General features: G+C 41.0%; 1 long non-coding RNA gene across 3 annotated transcripts in view; it reads left to right on the top strand.

Annotated features, from left to right (window-relative positions):
* Positions 1–21,050, top strand: part of LOC147343679 (uncharacterized) — a 117,424-nt gene that overhangs the window by 26,857 nt on the left and 69,517 nt on the right. For all 3 annotated transcript variants that reach the window (XR_015155938.1, XR_015155939.1, XR_015155940.1), the window contains exon 2: positions 7,586–7,793. This is a non-coding gene — a long non-coding RNA (uncharacterized LOC147343679). The remainder of the gene's footprint in view (positions 1–7,585; positions 7,794–21,050) is intronic.

Raw genomic sequence — 21,050 nt, 5'->3', positions numbered from 1 at the left:
AGATTCTGTCCTTTCAAAAAATCAGAGTTCCATAGGGACCTTAAAGGTGAATGTTTACACTCTTTTCTTTTGTCCCTTATTTGACTGTTCTGTATCTACCTCCATGTATCCTTTCATGCTTAGGGTCAAAGATCTCAAGAAGATCTGGTCTTCTCATTTGGGTTCTGGAGTTGGTAATCAGTCTATGGCAGATCTCTTACAATGTACCCAGATTCTAAAGAATTCAACATAAGCAGGACTGCTGTTCAGCTGAAAAGCAGTAGTAGGGCTACACTGTTAGTGGGAATGTAAATTGGTGCAGACACTATGGGAGAACAATATGGAGGTTCCTTAAAAAACTAAAAATAGAGCCACCATACGATCCAGCAATCCACTCCTGGGCATATATCCAAAGAAAACATGGTTCTAAAGGATACGTGCACCCTGATGTTCACTGCAGTGCTTTTTACAAGAGCCAGGACAGAGAAGCACCTAGTTGTCCATTGACAGAGGATTGCATAAGGAAGATGTTGTAAGCTGTTTTATATGTACACAATAGAATATCACTCAGCCATTAAAAAGAATGAAATAATGCCATTTGCAGCGACAGGGGTGGACCTAGAGAGTGTCCTATTGAGTGAAGTAAGTCAGACAGAGAGAAATATTGTATGACATCCCTTGTATGTGGAATCTAAATAGAAACGATACAAACGAACTTATTTAAAAAAACAGAAACAGACTCACAGACTTAGAGAACAAACTTGTGGTTACCGGGGGGAACAGCTGAAGGGAGAGATAGACTGGGAGCCTGGAACTGACATGTACACACTGCTATATTTAAAATAGATAACCAACAAGGACGTACTGCACGGGGCACTCCGCTCAATATTCTATAATAACCTACATAGGAAAAGAATTTGAAAAAGAATAGATACATGTATACCTAAATTACTTTGCCATACCTAAAACTAACACAATACACATTGTTAATCATCTGTACTCCAACATAAAATAATTAAAAAAAAAAAAAAGCAGTAGTAGGGCTGCACTGATTGTTGTTGACTGACATATGTCAGGTTGACATCTGACAAGCTGGTGGCTGGACCATATAGATTATTTCATACTTTGACTATCACTGCTGCTGCTGCTGCTGCTAAGTCGCTTCAGTCATGTCCGACTCTGTGCGACCCCATAGACGGCAGCCCACCAGGCTCCACCATCCCTGGGATTCTCCAGGCAAGAACACTGGAGTGGGTTGACTGTCACTAAAAAAATCTTAAAAAAAAAAAAAAAAAAAACCACAATGTTGTAAAGCTATTATCCTCCAATTTAAAAATTTAAAACAAAGCAGAGGTAAGTAAGCAGAAGATAAGACTTTACTAAATGAACTCCTCACATGCAGAGGGTTGCAAATGCGTACAACTCTACTGTGTTTAAAGCTTCATGGACTCATACCTTCAGTAATAGTAGTTCTGTTACTTTGTACAACACCGAAAATCTCACTGATCTCCAGCAAACACCAATCAGCCGGTTAGGTGTGGTGTGTATTCATGAAGCACCATTATTGATTACCAAGATCTCGTTTTAAATGGTGAGTAGTATTAATGGCATTAAAATCATGGAAGGAGCTGCCTCCTGGACTCCCAGGCCTCCCATGCTTCTAGAGGCAGATCAAAAGCAGCATCATTGTTTCCACTCTGTGAGCAAAGTGCCAAGATTCACACCACCATCTCCCTTAATGAGCTCCATGCCAACCCAAGGGCACCCGAGAAGTTCTTATGAACACCACTGATCCGTATCTTTATGGAGTGTCGTCTCAGCCCCTAACTTGGACAGAACATTTGAACAGGTGCTGGCAGTTACAGCACTGCCATTTTTTATTTACATCCCAAGAGCAGATTAATACCAGTATCACCCCTGCATATGGGTCCTCACATGCAGAGGGCTGCAAATACGTACGACTCTACTGTGTTGAAAGCTTCATGGAATCACACCTTCATTAAATAGTACTTCTGTTATTTTGTACAACGCTGAAAATCTCACAGATTTCAGTGTTTTTATTGGGTCCCTTTTCTAGTTTTTTAGGAAAAAAAGCAGAGAAAGAAAATGGATAAAATGTGACTAATGTGGGTAATCACCTTTATAATTCTTTCCTATACAGTACTCTCAAATTCTTTTCATTGTTTTTCTTTCAAACCCTCTGAGAAACAAATGTCTCTGGCAATTTGAACTTATTGAAAATCTTTAGACTTCAGCCAACCCTTTCTAAGAAGCGAGAGCATCCTTACGGCTTTTCTCAAGCAAAATAAGAGGTGCTCAACTTGAATTATACAAAGCTTCTATTGATTGGGCTGACTTAATATCTTAAGCCTTGATTAAGATTGGAAATACATAATCATCACTATTCAGACTTGGAGAAGTAGAGAATACCCAAAGAGGTCTGCTACCAAGAGTGGTTATTATTAGTGGAAGAGGAGGTGCTCCAAAGTGATAGAGACAATGGATTAAAATAGAGAATCCAGTGGCTCTTGGTCCCTGTTGAGAATACTCAGAGTGCTTATGGGGTCTTGTGAAATCAAAGCAGATGTAAGTTGGGACTACCCTGGCAGTCTACTGGTTAAGACTTTGACTTACAGTGCAGGGGTTGCAGGTTCGTCCCCATATGGGATCTGGGAGCTAAGATCCCTTATGCTTCGCAGCCAAAAAAAAAACCCAAAATATAAAGCAGAAGCACCATTGTAACAAATGCAATGAAGGCTTTTAAAAAATGGTTCATATTTTTAAAATCTTTTTTTAAAAAACCCCCACAACATTGTAAAGCAATTATCCTCCAATTAAAAAGTTAAAAAACAAAAAAACGAAGCAGATGTAAGTAAGCAGTAGATAAGAGTTTACTAAATGCACTTCTTTCACGGGTCTGCGGTTGCTGTTGTTCAGTTGCTTCAGTCATGTCTGACTCTTTTCGACCCCATGGACTGCAGGCTTCTCTGTTCATGGGATTCTGCAGGCATGAATACTGGAGTGGGTTGCCATTCCCTTCTCTAGTGGATCTTCCCAACCCAGGGATCGAACCCGAATCTCCTGCATCGCAGGCGGATTCTTTACCAGTGAGCCACTAGGGAAGCCCCTTTCATAGGTCTACTGCTAACATATAACAGGAATAATAACATCATCCATTAATCAAGTACAGGCTACAATGCTTCTCAAAGTATCGCTAAGAAATGGAGCCCCCAGGGAACCCCTGGAGAACCTACTGCCCTCTGTCTGACTTGAAAGTCTCTGTTCTTCCTATTTTATTTCCTATTTTACTTTTCTTGAATGCCTAGCTTCTCCATTGCCAGGGATATTTAGATATTACTGAATTGGCTGCTGAAACTCTTTCCCACTATAACTTATTGCAGACAGGTACCATGGGAAGGAAGTGTGTAAGAGGATAGTTGAAAAAAAAAAACACCTTGCTGAGAATCACATCTCATTATTATTTCCCTTTTGTAACACAAGAGTCTGGGCCTTACTGATCTGCAACAATAAAATATGGTCACATATTTATACCAAATTTATATACTTTCACTTGCCAGGTGATTAAGAAGTCCAACTCTTCCTAGGTTTCTCCTCTCCAAATACTCTCTAGAACTCCCAGGGCTGCTTATGACTGTTAATGAATCAGTTCTTCCTGCCTACTGCTGCTACTGAGAGGGTGAGAACTCAGAAATGTTAAGATTGGACTTCACTGTCCTTTGAGGTTGAGAAAGCCTAGTCTGTTTGTCTTGGATGTCTCCAGCTGTGGCTTTGCACCTTATGTAAGTGGAATTGGTCTTTGTCCTTTCATGTCTGGCTTAGCATAATAAGATCAAGGTTCATGCATGGTGTGTGAATATGCATGAATCAGAATTTAATCCCTTTTTAAAGTTAAGTAATATTCTGTTTTAGGTATAAACTACATTTATTTATTCATTCATCTGTCAATCAGCATTTAGGTCATTCACACCTTTTGGCTGCTGTGGATAATGCTGCTATGAAGATCGATGTACAAACATCTGTTTGAGTTCCTGCTTTCAATTTCTTTGGAAATATACCTAGAAGTTGAATTGCTAGATCATTTGATAATTCTGTTTAGCTTTTCCATATTATTTTCCAGAGTGGCCCCACCGTTTTATATTCCCAGCAGCAGTGCTCAAGGGCTGCAGTTTAACCACATCCTCACCAAACTTTGCTATTTTTGTTTGTTTGTTTGTTTGTTTTTAAATATTTTACATTTTCATTCTAGTGGGTTGGAAGTGGTATTTGGCTGTGACTTTGATTTGCATTTCCCTGATGATTAATGTTCCACAGGTCCCAAGCCTCCTGGGGTAGTGCTCTCCATTGGAATGCCTGCTGAACTCACTGGGCTCATGTTAATCCTAGCTATCTCTATAGATGTTTTCCCACTGGGAGACACTACTTACAACTGGACCTGTTCTTGTGGTTGTTATGATCGCAGGACATACTTCAGCAAAAACCACCAGGGGACTTTGAGGAAGATGCTTTTAACTCACAAGTCCTGGAGGATATATTGCGCAACCAAGGGCCACAGTGAGGTCATGGGAGAAAAGAGAGAGCTTAGAGCTTGGGCTCTGCCTTTATTAGGGTCTGAGAGTGAAGTGTGTCTAGAGTTTCTTGGATTCACTACTTGTTGGCTAATTGAAAGTATAAGAGCAAGAATCATAGCACAAGAAGGGAGAAGTGGGTTATTCAAAGGGATAATTCAATCTTGATTACCTTGGGCTTTCCAAAAGGGGATCTCCATGGGTGGGACAGTCTGGTCCCTTATCTGGTTGGTTTGTTAGTATTAATAACTGTGTCATAGAGCTGGCAATGTGTTTATTCAGAATGGATATCTTTTGAAATAAATGCCTCAGGAATTGAAAGTCAAGCACTTACACTACAGCTAGTGATATTGAGTATCATTTCATGTGCCTATTAACCATTTGCACAAATGTACTGTTTACCTCTATCTATCTGTCCATCTATCAGAAATGCCTATTCAAGTCCTTTGCCCATTTTTCAACTGGTTTGTCTTTGTTGTTGAATAGTTTTTATTCTTAACAAGTTCCCAGGTGATGATGATCTGAGAATGCTGCTGCTGCTGCTGCTGCTAAGTCGCTTCAGTCGTATCTGACTCTGTGTGACCCCATAGACGGCAGCCCACCAGGCTCTCTGTCCCTGGGATTCTCCAGGCAAGAACACTGGAGTGGGTTGCCATTTCCTTCTCCAATGCAGGAAAGTGAAAAGTGAAAGTGAAGTTGCTCAGTCGTGTCTGACTCCTAGCGACCCGATGGATTGCAGCCTACCAGGCCCCTCCGTCCATGGGATTTTCCAGGCAAGAGTACTGGAGTGGGTTGCCATTGCCTTCTCTGATCTGAGAATAATACTTTGAAAATCACTGTTTTAGATTACAAATGTTAAGTGATGGAATCCCAGTCTTATTTGTGGTATAAAAGATGGGAAAATTTTGCTTGGTGTATGGTTTACTTCTTAGATTTTAATCACTTCTTAGGGTTTTGATATTCATCATCTATGGTTTTCCTGGGATTTTGATATATTAACTTGTTCCCCATAAAGCAACAGTGGGAGTCAGGCAGACCTGAAATTAAAAAATCCCAGTTCTATGTCACCCAACACCTTCAACCCCCGCCACCCCAGAGATCACATATGGATGTGTTATGATATCCTGTGAATACACATCTTACTAAAGCTGGACCTGAAAGGATGTTACTACTGACTTGAAGATTTCGGAAACTCTTGTTCATACATCATAACAAAGCCTCAAAACTCCTAATCAGTAGGAATCATTTTATACATGTGATTTTTTTCTTTTTTAAAAAGGAGTAATTATCTAAAAGAACTCTTGCTTATTAGACTGAATTAGAGGAATTATCATTGGCCATGTGAATATGTAATTACCATGATTTATTTGTCAAGAACTGAACATAAGTAAATTTCCTACACTTTTATTGAATTTGAGAAGTTAATTAATGTGACTATTAAGCAAAACCCAGAGATCATTATACATGAAAGATTTCCTTTTAATTCTAATAAATTGATTTCAAAACCTATTAGGCTTGAAATTTCATTCACTTGTCCCTAAACATTTTTCTCTTTGGTTAATGGATCTCTGTACTTATCGTCACTAAAAATATTCTGGATCTATTTAAAAGATTTACAATAGTTCTTGCTGGACATACATAATTAAGTTTGTTTTCTGTGAAAATCAGTGGAAATGTCCTTTGGAATTAATGGAAAAGTATAATTTGTCTTATTATCATTACTTTGTATTTTTTAGTACTTTTTATTCCCCAAATACTATATAATCACTGGTTCCTCTTGAGCTGTTTTTATGTTACCCATTATAATGTTCTTTTAACACAATATGTGATTTACTCTCGTACGTGTCTCTGTGTAGTTCAAGGGGGAAAAGGAATAAGATGGGTTCTTGTACTACCCTGGGTTGGGGGTTCTCAAGATCACCACCAAGTCTGATGATTCCCTAGGAAGACTCACAGAAGTCGATATATAGTCATTATCATGCTGCTGCTACTGCTACGTCACTTCAGTCGTGTCCGACTCTGTGTGACCCCATAGACGGCAGCCCACCAGGCTCTCCCATCCCTGGGATTCTCCAGGCAAGAACACTGGAGTGAGTTGCCATTGCCTTCTCCAATGCATGAAAGTGAAAAGTGAAAGTGAAGTCGCTCAGTCGTGTCTGACTCTTAGCGACCCCATGGACTGCAGCCCACCAGGCTCCTCCGTCCATGGGATTTTCCAGGCAGGAGTACTGGAGTGGGGTGCCATTGCCTTCTCCGAGTCATGATCATAACTGTGATTTATTACAGAAAAAGATGCAAAGCACAATCAGCAAAGGGAAAATAAATATGCGATTAAAGTCTGGGGGACCAGATGCAATCTTCCAAGGATCCTCTCCTAGTGGACTTGCATAGGATGTGCTTACTTCCCCAACAACAAGTTGTGACGACACTTGAAAAATGCTGTCCACCAGGGAGCTCATTAGAGACTCCACGCCCAAGGTTTTATTGGGAGCTGCTCACAGAGGCAGTCTCTGCCTGGATGGCACCGTATGTCCAAACTCCCAGAAGGAAAGCAGGTGTTCAGATGTCTTGGTTATCTCCCTGGGTGTCTAACTCACTGCAGATTTTGGATATGCCAAACTCTCCATAATCATGAGAACAATTCCTTAAGATCTCTGTCTATCTCTCTATCTACCTACCTACCTACCTACCTATCATCTGTCTATCTGGAAACAGGGAAAAAAGATAGGGAATGCTGTAATTTGTTTATGGTTTTATATATATAACAAGAATTCTTCCAGCCCTGTGGACATCTGAAATCCCCCTTCCATTCATGAACAAGGTATTTATGCACAAAGATCCATCAAAGAGACCAGAAAACCTTTCCAGTCTACCTGAAACTTCAGACTGTATTACCCAAGTAAAGAAGTTAGCATCAAAAAACGTCAATCTACCTTTGTAGTCCTCAGATCTTTGCTTCTTGCAGTTTCTGTCCTGTGATTTTTCAATGGATAACGTGACTTTCTCTTTTAACTCCCCAGGAAATGCCATGCTTGAATGTACCTTGAGATGTGAAGCATGGCAAGAACTAACACCCAAGAACTCATCAGAATAAAAGCAGTCTGACAGCAGTGCTCTGGGGACCAGCCCCTCTCCTGCTAGCCATCAACATGAAGATGCTCCTGGGCTGAGGAGACGGCAACTTTCCAGGCATAACCAGTGTTTTCCGCATCGGTACTTGTTTACTGGGTAGGTCCAGATCAAGGGCAGACATGGATGGGCAGGGTGAAAACATACACTTTCTACTTCTTTGCCATCTCAGGCTTTCATTTTTTTCCTCATTATTTTGACAGCGTCTTACCTAGTCCCTCTGTGTCTTCTCTCCCTTCTACATTTTCAATTTATTTCGATCTTGGTATAGGATTTTTTTCTGTAAACATGAATCTGTTCATTTTGACTCCCTGAGTCCCATCTCACCCTCTAGGGTTCATTGAATAAATTCTCATATCCCTGACATTGCAATGAAAGACCACCACAATGTTTCCAGAGTTTATCCTCCCAGCCCCATTTCTTGCCACCTTGCTAGCAAGGGTGAGTCAGTCATTCTCCCTTGACCCTTAAATCTAAGAATTCACCAGATTTTAGAGTCCAGTGGTTTTGTAAGATCCACTATCGGTGAGATGCATTTTTCAAGGAGAATTGGTATTAAATTATACAAACAGATAAGTGCACATACCTTTATGTTTATACAATAATAATCAATATATAGCTTGATTAATTTTCATAACATAACCTTCATTCAAATCAAGGACATACCATCACCAGCTCCCCGATTAGTCTGTTCAGCTCCTCTTCCACTCACTCCCTGCCCCCTGCCTTCTATCGCCTGTGATTTGTTTTTCCAGTCTTCAACTCTATATAATAAACTTCACATAAAGTTTATTTACATAGAGTATGTTCCCTTTTGTATTGATTTGGCCAAAAAGTTGGTTTGGACTTTGGTAACATCTAATGGAAAAATCCATATGAACATTTTGGCCAACTCAATATCTAGCTTCTTTTGTTCAATATATGTTTATGAGGTTTGTCTGTGTTAGTGTGTGTAACAATATTTGGTTTATTCTCATTGCTGTGTTGTGTTCCAGTTTATCCATTTTATTTTGATGGACATGAAGTTGTTTTATTTTGGGGACTATTAGGAATGGCACTACTCTCAATATTCTTGTATATTTGTTTGGCAACTGCTGGTATATATTATAGTTGGATGTATACCTAGGAGTAAGAGCTCTAGGCCATAAAATATGTATAGGGCTTCCCTGGTGGCTCAGTGGTAAAGAATCTGCCTGCAATGCAGGAGACTCAGGTTCGATCCCTGGGTCAGGAAGGTCCCCTGGAAGAAGTAAATGGCAACCCACTCCAGCAATTAGGGCTTCCCTGATAACTTGGTTGGTAAAGAATCTGCCTGCAATGCAGGAGACCCTGGTTTGATCTCTGGGTTGGGAAGGTCCCCTGGAAGAAGTAAATGGCAACCCACTCCAGCATTTAGGGCTTCCCTGATAACTCAGTTGGTAAAAGAATCCGCCTGCAATGCAGGAGACCCTGGTTCGATTCCTGGGTCGGGAAGATCCTCTAGAGGAGAGATAGGCTACCCACTCCAGTATTCTTGGGCATCCCTTGTAGCTCAGCTGGTAAAGAATCTGCCTGTAATGCAGGAGACCTGAGTTCGATCCCTGGGTTGGGAAGATCCTCTGGAGAAGGGAAAGGCTACCCACTCCAGTATTCTGGCCTGGAGAATTCCATGCACTGTGTAGGGTCACAGAGAGTCGGACACAACTGAGCAACTTTCACTTTCAGGGTATGTATATCCCTGGTATACATATAGATAGCACCAAACAGTTCACTCAGATGGCTGTACTAATTTATATTCCCAGCCCACAGTGGATAAATGTTCATCAGCATCCTCACCAACACTTGGTAACATCGCCCTTTTTCGTGTTGCCCGTTCCCGTGGATGAGTAGTGCTATGTCCCTGTGGTTTTATGTTCCCTACTGACTACTGACATTGAAAAACTCTTTATATGTTTATTAGCCATTTTGATTTTTGTCTTTTGTCAAGTGTATATTCAAGTCCTTTGCTCATTGTTTCCTATTGATTTTAGGAATTATTTATATATTTGGAGTTATATAGCCTCGGCATCCTAAATATACACATGTGCATCGATCCTATTCTGTGTCTTGCCTTTTTGCTTTCAGTGTTATTTTTGGATGGATATTTATCTCATTCTGAGTCTTGCCTTTTCACTTTCAGGGTTACTTTTTGATGGACACAATTCTTAATTTTACTGAAGTCCAGTATGTTCTTCTTTTTTTTTAATCTTTATGGTCATCGTTTTTTGTGTCTAGTTGAGAAATTCCCTTCCTCAGTTTATGAAGATTTTCTCTCATCTAGAAGCATTACTGTTTTGCCTTTCATATTTAAATCTGAAATAGTCTAGACTTGATTTTTTAATATGATGTGAGGCAGAAATCATAGTATGGTATTTCCATATGGATATCCACCTGACTCAGTTTATTGAAAAATCCATAATCCTGCATTGTACTGCAGTGTCATCTTTGTCATAAATCAAGTATTTATATTTATCTATTTCTAGATTCTCTGTTTACTTCCTCTTTCTGACTTACCCTGTGTAATAGGCTTTAGGTTCAGCCACCTCATTAGAACTGAGTCAAACGTGTTCCTTTTTATGACTGAGTAGTAGTCCACTGTGTCTATGCACCACAGCTCCTTTATCCATTCATCTGTTGATGGACATCTAGGTTGCTTCCATGTACTAGCTATTATAAACAGTGCTGCAGTCAATGAACATTGGCGTACATGTGTCTTTCAATTATGGTTTCCTCAGGATATATATATACTGGGTTTCCTCAGCCCAGTAGTGGGATTGCTGGGTCATATGGTAGTTTTATCCCTAGTCTTTTAAGGAATCTAATTACTGTCTTCCATAGTGGCTGTATCAATTGTACGTTCCCATCGACAGTGCAAGAGGGTCTCCTTTTCTCCATACCCTCTCCAGCATTTATTGTACAGTTTTTTTGTTGATGACAGTTCTGATCAGTGTGAGGTGATATCTCATTGTAGTTTTGATTTGCATTTCTCTAATAATGAGTGATGTTGAGCATCTTTTCTTGTGTCTATTTGCTATCTCTATCTACTTCCATCAGTCAAATTATTTATCCATCCGTGTGCCAATGCACACTGTCTTAACTATTCCAGCTTTGTATTAAGTCTTGGCATTTAGGAGGGAAATCCTACAACTTTCTTCTTCAAGGTTGTCTTGGCTATTCCTCTAAACTTTACAGTCAATTTTCACAGAAGTAAACCTTCTGGGATTTTGATTGGTATTTCATTGAATCTGTATATCTATTTGTGTGAGAAATTCTTTTTTCTTTTTGGCCACACCGTGAAGCTTGTGGGACTTAGTTCCTGGACCAGGAATTGAACTCCTGTCCTCAGCAGTGAAAGCAAGGAGTCCGAACCAGTGGCCCACCTGGGAAGGCCCGAGAATTTCTATTTTTATAATAGCAAGTTTTCTAATTGGTGAATATGGTTTATCCATTTATTTAGGACCACTTTAATTTTTGTAAAAATGCTTTATGGTTTTCTGTAGAGGTCTTGGCTAGCATGTTGTTTAGGGTTTTAGCATCGATGCTCATGAGAAATATCGTCTTGTAGTTTTCCTTTCTTGTGATGTCATTGTTAGGTTATGCTGGCCTCATAAAATGAGTTGAAGACGGCTTCTGCCCTTAAATTCTATGGATGGTTTTGTTAAGACTGGTGTTACTCCTGAATTTACTAGCAAGACCATAGAGCCCTGGTGTTTTCCTTGTGAGAGCTTTAAACTGCAGATTCAATTTGCTTAATAGATAGATGTTTAAAATTTTAAATTTGTCTCTCTGTCAATTTATTAAATTGTGTTTTGCTTTGAATGTATACATTTTGTCTAAATTGTCAATTTGTTGGTATAATGTTATCTATAATATCTTATTAGATTTTAGCATCTGTTTAATCTACAGTAATGTCCCTATTCCTTTCCCAATATTCACAGTTTGTCTTATCTCTCTTTTTCTTAGTATCTGTCACATTTAAATGTGAACCAACTTTTGACATGGTTGATTTTTTTCATTTTATATTTACTATTTCATTCATTTCCCCCTTTTGTTATTTCTTTTCTTCAACATTATTTGAATTTGATTTACTGTGCTTTAAAAAATTGCTTGTGATGGATGGATACTAGGAAGAAATACATTAAAATACTTTCTCCATAGTGGTGATAGATTACATTATACCATTCACCTTTATCCCTGTTGTCTTTTAAGGAACCAAAAGCATGTGTTTTCAAATGAGGATCCCTAAGAAACTGAGTACAAAAGCCTTACTTTTTTAGATGGTAGTTGGGCTTCCCTGGTGGCTCAGTTGGTGAAGAATCTGCCTGCATTGTGGGAGATCTGGGTTCAGTCCCTGGGTTGGAAAGATCCCCTGGAGGAGGGCATGGCAAGCCACTCTGCATTCTTGCCTGGAGAATCCCCATGGACAGAGAAGCCTGGCAGGCTACAGTCCATGGGGTCCAAAGAGTCAGGACTGAGAGACTCAGCAGAGTTTCTATGGTGTAGAACTGTGGCCATAATTACAATGTTGTTAACATAACAACTGGCAATGTTGCCCATTGGTCTGGAGGGTGGAGATCGTCTCTTGCACACCCAATTTATTATATAGTAAGAAGTGACTTACCCAGAGAAGAATTGAATACAGACTTCCCTGGTGGTCCAGTGGCTAAGACTCCACACTCTCAATGCAGGGGGCCTGGGTTCTATCCTTGGTCAGGGAACTAGATCCTACCTGCCACAACTGAAGATCCTGCATGCCACAACCAAGACCCAGTGCAGCCAAGTAAATAAATTATTTTATTTAAAAAATAAGAAGAATTGGATACTGGGCAGTGCCTTGGACGGTATGTCATTTTTCATCCTCTTTTGAAATTAATCTATTACTAGAACTGCATTAGTTCTCTAGACCTGCCATGGCAAATCACCACAAACTGGGTGACTTAGAAAAACAGAAATTTATTGTCTCAGAGTTCTGGGGACTAGGAGTCTGCAATCAAGACCTCAGCAGGATTATGGATCCTCTGAAACCTATAGGGGTCGGTTCCCTCCCTGTCTCTTTGTAGCCTCTGGTTTGCTGACAGTCCTTGGCGTTCCTTGGCTTGTAGATGCATCACTCTAATCTTTTGTCTTCACCTGGCCTTCTTCCCTCCTTGCCTGTCTGTCTCTGTGTTCAACCTTCCCCTTTGTTGTAAGGACACCAGTCATATTGGATTAGGGCCCACCTTAACAACTTCATTTTAAATGATTATTTCTACAAAGACCCTGTATCCCAATAAGGTCACAATCTGAGGGGCTGGGGGTTAGGACTCCAACGTATCTTATTTGAGTGACACAATTCATCTCACAGCAAGAACAATTTCAGTGCTTGTTGAAAAGTCTCTACAGGTGGACAAATGGAAAGCTAAACAATGGAAGGAAGGAAAAACCTCCCATAGACATGTAGGTAAAGCTCTCTCCTTGAATCTGGAGACATATTGTTCCAGTAGTTGAAGTGCTGCTCTCCAGATTCACCAGCGTTTTCAGGCAATACTGTTTCCAGCCTTTGATCCTATCAGTTTTAGTCCTTGGAGTGAACATCATTTGTTCCCATATGAGTAAAACAATTTGGTCCCCAGACTCAGCTCTATCATGGATAGGAAAGCTGCCTTAGCATTTTGAGGCCATATTGTGTTAATTGCTTTCAAACCTATACATGTTAAATTAAATCAATATTTTCAAGGTGACAGTCACCTTAAAGAGAAAAGGAAGTTTTTAGAAAATGATGGGAAGCTAGTGTGTACACTTCTAGACTACACCGAAGCTTCTCTCTGGCATCTCTTACCTTTCAGAAATTTAGTACCTACTCTGCTCCTGTGATTCGCTGTGGTTGTCTGCAATGTTTCTTTCTATATTGCACTTCAGCAGCATCTCCCTCTAGGCAGCATCAATAGATTTTTAAGAACAGAAAGCAGAGGGGCAAATGAACCACTAAGAATAGCTACATCCCTGGGTCAATTAAATCCAACTTGACATCTTTAGTGCATCTGTAATGCGATAATAATGATGATCTACCTCATAGCAATGTTGTGAGAAATAACAAACTAATGACTGCAAGCGCTCTGAAAATAGAAAGGGCCCAATAAAAGCTGGTAATTATTAACGGTAATCATTTGCAAGTGACCTAGAAATTACTGTTAAGTTATTGCAGACATCTTGTCATCCATTCTTTTCTTGTCAGTGTTGGACTTCCAGCCCCAGAAGTTGAGAGAGATTATATGTTGTTGCAGTGCGGCCCTCAGGAGCCTTCCAAGCAGAAGCTTAGAAGCAACACTATCTCTGCTTCACTTGTCTCTAAAGTTTTCTCTTGGGCTTCCCTGGTGGCTCAGTGGTAAAGAATCCACCCGCCAATGCATGAGACACAGGTTCAATCCCTGATTCGGGAAGCTCCCCCTTGCCTCAGAGCAACTAAGCTCATGAGCCGCAACTACTGAGCCTGTGCTCTAGAGCCAGGGAGCTACAACTACTGTGCCCTTGTGCTGTAACTATGAAGCCCACCCACCCTAGAGCCTATGCTCGGAAACAAGAGAAGCCCCCACAATGAGAGGTCTGCACACCACAGCTAGAGCAGCCCCCTCTCACTCCAACTGGAGAAAAGCCTGTGTAGCAAGGGAGACCTAGCACAGCCAAAAATAAATAAATAAATAAATAAAAATTATTAAAAAAAAGAATTAAACTAAAGTTTTCTCTTCTCTGTAATTGAACCTGGAGATAAATTCTTGACCTTTATTCATTCAGTCATGTATTTATTCATCCATCCAACCGTTATTTATTGAGCATTGCAGGCACAGAACTGGGTTCTGGGGATACAGAGATTTTAAAAAGTACACATGGTATCTATTCTCTTGGAGTTTATAGTGTTAGAGATAAAAATAAAATTGTAAAGAATGTACAGAGTGTACTAAGATGGGAATAGTAAAGGATGCTAGGAAGGGGCAAATAGCCCCACAATGGGAGCTGAAATATCATATACAGCCGTGGGCTGGATTGATAGGGTACTGTTGAGTTGAAACACCATGCCTCTCCGTTAAGGGTTATTCTGTTTCCTTCCATCACACTTTCCTAAAAGAATTGTCCTGATAGATGAACCTCCCCACCACCTATTTCTCCAAGTAACAGTTCATTAACATCCTTTGTCCTTTCTCTCTTCAAAAAAAAAAAAAAAAAACAGGACAGGGAGATCTTTTCTACCAAACTGAGGAGGACTGACCCCACCTCCCCAGCTATCCAGAGGAATAGAATGCATTCCTCATGACCAGCCACCAGAAGGATGTGCAATAGCCTGTTAGGTTTCCATTTCTGCCCGACCTCGAACATTCTCTGTGAAGAGTACGGAGCCACTTGTGCGGGTTCAACTCTACCCCCGACTAACAGTGACCCTGGTGAGGGGAATATCCTGGTCAGGATTTGTGGTTACTAGTCCTGCTATTCTCAATGCCTCCCAACCCTGACACCCTGGTCTCCCCTCCTTCCTGTGTCTTGGTGTTTGAGGTCATCCTTGGTTTTCTAGTTCCTTGGAGGCAGGCTATATTGCTCGTTCTCACTACTGAATGGGTTTTCCTTTTAAAGTCCTTATTGAGTTTGTTACAATACTGCTTCTGTTCTGTGTTTTAGTTTTTTGACTACAAGGCATTTGGGATCTGAAATCCCCGATCAGGCATTGAACCTCCACCTCCCTGCACTGGAAGGTGACATCTTAACCACTGGACTGCCAGGGCGGTCCCCTCAGGCCTTCTTTGTGACTGGAGAGTTTCACTACCCACCTGACCAGCGGCCGAGGTCCCAGTCTCTTTTCTGATGGTTGCCATCCCGCAGCTTGGAGCTCAGCTTGTCTCTTTCTGTCCTTTCTGGACACAGCCTCGGACCCAGGACTTGTTTTGAATGGTTTGCTAGTGGTACTTGAATCTGGCCCACTCACCCTTTCCTTACCTTCCCGCCTTCCACAAATATTTATTGAGTCCTTCTTAGGATCTCCATAGCACGCTCAACCTTTTGGACACAAAGGTTCAAACTAATGTTCAGAGTTCCCTGCACGGCTCTCTCTAGAGTCACCAAATACTGGGAGGACCCAGGCAGCTCCTCAGCCTACTAAGGTGAAAGGCGTTTGAAACGAAGGTCAAGTAAGGACAGAATATGAAGCTCTCACTTCAAAAAGTGACTGCTCCCTGGGTACCCACCAGAGCAGCAGGCAGTCAGCTCAGGCCAGCTTGGATCTCTCTGTTCTGACTTTGGGTTCGTTCAGCATCCTCTCCACTTTGCTCAGCAATCATCTTTCTCCGATGAGCACAGTCTGACCCTGTAAATGGCTATTCTTTTTGCTCAACACAGCCTCTAATTCCTGTAATTGTTCCTGGACTCTGTAATGGGCTCTGATTGTAACCACAAAAAAAAAAAAAAAAAAAAAACCAACAACAGTTTTTCTGGGCTTGGTTTGGCCCCAGGAGAAGTACTTTACTGTGTGATTTCTTGGATTTGACCTGTTGGGTCAAACAAAGTTTTAGGGGCTCAGCCGAGTATGTGGATCCCAGCACCCATGGATCCTGATCTTCCTTCATGGACTCCTAGTCTGCTCTGCCAGCTGGACCCGTTCTCTGACACCCACCACAGCATGGGTTTACTGGAGAGGGGAGAATACAGTGTTTGAGAGTTGCTTCAAGTAGTGGGAAGGACATGCTTTGGAACCTGGCTTCACCACCTGTAAATATGTGTGATCTTGGGTAATTAATTTACTTCACATCTATGAATTTCAAATTCTACTCTGTAACAATTACAGTGTAATTGAAGGAAGCAGAATTTATTTCATCAGGCTGTTGTGGATATTAAATAAGACAGTAAATGTACAGTGTCCTTATGGCAGAAAGTGAAGAACTAAAAATCCTCTTGATGAAAGTGAAAGAGGAGAGTGAAAAAGTGGCTTAAAGCTCAACATTCAGAAAACAAAGATCATGGCATCTGGTCCCATCACTTCATGGCAAATAGATGGGGAAACAATGGAAACAGTGAGAGACTTTATTTTGGGGGGCTCCAAAATCACTGCAGATGGTGACTGCAGCCATGAAATTAAAAGACGCTTACTCCTTGGAAGGAAAGTTATGACCAACCTAGACAGCATATTAAAAAGCAGAGACATTACTTTGCCAACAAATGTCTGTCTAGTCAAGGCTATGGTTTTTCCAGTGGTCATGTATGGATGTGAGAGTTGGACTGTGAAGAAAGCTGAGTGCCGAAGAATTAATGCTTTTAAACTGTGATGTTAAAGAGGACTCTTGAGAGTCCCTTGGACTGCAAGGAGATCCAACCAATCCATCCTAAAAGAAATCAGTCCTGAATATTTATTGGAAGGACTGATGTTGAAGCTGAAACTCCAATACTTTGGCCACCTGATGTGAAGAGCTGACTCATTTGAAAAGACCCTGATGCTGGGAAAGATTGGAGGCAGCAGGAGAAGGGGATGACAGAGGATGATATAGTTGGATGGCATCACCAACTCAATGGACATGAGTTTGAGTAAACTGTGGGGGTTGGTGATGGACAGGGATGCCTGGTGTGCTGCAGTCCATGGGGTTGCAAAGAGTTGGACACAACTGAGTGACTGAACTGAACTGACTGAAATGTACAGTATCAGCACATAAGTTGGCATAGAGTAACTGCTTAAAAATGTTGGTTCCTGGGACTTCCCTGGTAGTCTGGTGGTTAAGAGTCCGCCTGCCAATACAGGGGACATGGGTTCGATCCTGGTCTGGGAAGATTCCATATGCTACAGGGCAACTAAGCCCGTGTGCCACAGCTACTGAGAACATGCTGTAGAGCCCATGCTCCAACATGGACAGCAACTAGAGAAAGCCCATGCACAGCAACTAAGACCCAGTGAAGCCAGAAATAAATTTCTTTTTAAAATGTTGGTTGCTTCATAACTTTTAGAGCTGCTACTTAAAATCTGTGGCATCAACTGGATCTCTCAAATCTCCATAAGTTTTGTTTTTTTGTTTACTTCAGACTACACCTTATTATTGGGCTTCCCTGGTGGCTTCAATGGTAAAGAATCCACCTGCAATGTGGGAGACCGGGGTTCGATCCCTGGGTTGGGAAGATCCCTTGGAGGAGGGCATGCAACCCACTCTAGTGTTCTTGTCTGGAGAAGCCCATGGACAGTGGAGCCTGGCAGGCTACAGTCCATGGGGTCACAAAGAGTTGGACATGACTGAGTGACTAAACACAGTCCAGCACACCTTATTATTATCTTTGTTAAATACATTTTTGAAGTAGACACAAACAAAAAGACACAATGGATTCAAATCCATCAAGATTAGCAAACTCTAGGGAAGATTGTGGTTTTATTAATATTTTCTCTAATTAATTTTGTTTAATTCAGATCACTCATAATAATATAACCTAATTATACTTTGTAAGTATCTGTTAATTATGCAGATAAATATATATAATAAGTATATAAATCTCTGTGTCCTGTCTTGTATAATTTAGGAATCAACCTCTAGGTCTAGGTTGGTTAGATGTCATCCCTCATTGCCTATTTTCTAAACTCCAGGATTGGGAGAGAATCATAATTTTTAAAAAGTGATTGTTTAAGGAGGCTTGTAAGGCTAATAATTATGTTAGATTCTAGGGCTGCTAACCTGACAGTCCTGTGACCCCCAAGGATAAATTAATTTAAAGTGAATGAAGAAGAAGTACAATTATTTCCTTTTGTAGGGCGAAGGAGTGCTTGTTAAGAATAAAGTGTGTGATCGAATGCTAATGATGGTTCTGCAGGCTGAGCATTTCTGTGTGCCTTAGGTACACAAATTGCTCTTGGTGGCTATAACTCTGTTTCTTGCGAAATGTGCTCCTTGGGGAAGTATAAAAGAAAAGTATTCTTAGGTCTGTTGTTCAGAGAAAAATGCCACTGCTTTCATATGATGAGGAATAAGGTAGGAGATGAGGAAGGCTGTATTACGAGTGTTTATCTCTGTTTTATGATTCTGTGTTAGGGATGGCATGGAGCAAGTACACTGAGTGTTATTAATATTATAGAAAGTGAAAGAAAGTGAAGTCGCTCAGTCATGTTAGACTCTTTGCGACCCCATGGGCTGTAGCCTACCTGGCTCCTCCATTCATGGGCTTTTCCAGGCAGGAATACTGGAGTGGGTTGCCATTTCCTTCTCCTGGAGATCTTCCTGACCCAGGGATTGAACCTGGGTCTCCCGCATTGTAGGCAGACGCTTTACCCTCTGAGCCACCACCAGGGTAGTAATATTATAGAACATGGTTGCTATTAATCAGGGCTTCCCGGGTGGTGCTAGTGGTAAAAAACTCACCTGCCAGTGAAGGAGTCTTAAGAGACATGAGTTTGATCCCTGGGTTGGAAAGATCCCCTGGAAGAAGGCTTGGCAACCCAGTCTAGTATTCTTGTCTGGAGAATCCCATGTACAGAGGAGCCTGGCGGGCTACAATCTCACAATGAGTCAGACACAACTGAAGCCACTTAGCATGCATGAATGCTGTTAATCGAGTACAATGCAATGGTTATTTTTGGAATGTAAATCTTCAGATGACATAGCAAGAATATGTCCTTCTCAAGTGTCCCCAAAGAAAGACAGAGCCTCAGTTCCTCAAGTGTTCTAGACAGAGTGGGACTCTGCCTATTTCAAGTCCCCTGAGGTTAAGTAGGACAATGTTTCTTGGAAATGCGGGTGGTAATGAAATATTGTAATAAAACCATTATTATATTCTGGATTTATAAAATTTAAAAAACAGCTTTAGATGCTCTCATTTTTTTTTCTTAAAAAAGACTTGGAAATATTTTCCAGTTATCCCTCTCTATGTTAGAATAAAAATTATATGATCTGGGACTATTCACTCTAAGGTACTGTTCTACAGAGAAGAACAGCCCATTTGAACATTTAATCATGGGCCTGGAATATGTAATTCATAGGTTTTAGTAAATTCTTGGCCATTGCCTTGCTTCAGCTGGATGTAAACAAGTACTTTGAACCTCCTTGGACTTAAGTCTCTCCAAGAAATAAGGGTTAATATAGAAAAAGTCATCTAAGTGCTTGGCTAGAGCTATTCCCCGTGCATTGTGGCATTCAGTGCCCCAAGAATCCTACATGGGCCTTCACCCAGGTTGTGAGGGAGGCTGGTGGTGAGGGGATGCAAAAGATGCTGATGGATACCACCACCAGGAATCTGCCTATCTTTGCTTTTGTACCTGCACATCAGGTACCCCAGATTCCTTCACATACCTCTAGCCTGAAATAGACATCTGAGATTCTGGGTTACTTTGGTAGAAACAGCCTCCAAAGTACCCCCTTATAGACTCAGGCATGCATTAAATTGTTGTGCCTGGCCCAGTGCCCAGGTCATTCACTGGAATGGCTGCTCTGCCCTGTGATCTTTAACACACTGAGATTGTCATCATCTCTGAGACTGCGTTGCAAAGTCAAGGTCATGTCCAGTCACTCATGAGATCTTAGTGGGTCTGTTTTTCCCAACCATTTTCCCTCATTCTATGGTCTCATTGTTTACTCCTTTGAAAGTAAGCAAGGTGTCAATAAAATGCTCATCTGAAAAAAAACTCAATAAAAAGACATACAAATTCACAGTTTCACACGTAAAAGGCTTCACAATTATGCGTGGTTTTGAAAGCTGGGCCTTTATATTTGTAGGCGCTAACAAAATATTGTCTGATATACAGAATAGAATCTCCTGTATTTCTCATTCTTCCTCCACTCTTTCTACCTTTCAGATTAACAAACTCAAGAATTTTAGGATAAAAAGAAATATTCAGTCCTGCTGAAAATGGACAACACCAACTAACTTCTTAAATACCATGGATTTTCTTCTCTACTGTGCTGAGTCGCTTCAGTCGTGTCCAACTCTTTGCAACCCTACGGACCACCTGTCCATGGGGATTCTCCAGGCAAGAATACTGGAGTGGGTTGCCATGACCTCTCCAGGAGATCTTCCTACTCTTCCTATTTTCTTCCCTACTCATATCTGTTCTTTGCTTCACACTCACAATATTTTAATCTCAGAATTTCATCATATCATACCACAGTTTTCCAGGTCTAATCCCTACCACTATATCAGAGTCCTGAACTGATTCAACATATTGCAGGACTCTGCATAGGTGGATTTACCACTGAATACTTTGCTTTGATCTCTCTAGGGATCTGAAGTGAGCACACTTGCCTTTGGGTGTGCGCCAGTCTTTCATTTGAAAAACCCAAACAAAGATCTCTCCCCTCGACAGTGTATATGTTAGGGAGACTTCCAACAGCATCCCCAAAGACAAAACTGACAAGA

The sequence above is a fragment of the Bos grunniens genome, chromosome 27, assembly GCF_055505025.1.
Source record: "Bos grunniens cultivar Pamir isolate PY7600 chromosome 27, Bosgru_T2T1.0, whole genome shotgun sequence".
Classification (NCBI taxonomy): Eukaryota; Metazoa; Chordata; class Mammalia; order Artiodactyla; family Bovidae; genus Bos; species Bos grunniens.
The sequence above is the reverse complement of the archived record's forward strand: the minus strand, read 5'-3'. Positions and strand labels throughout refer to the sequence as shown.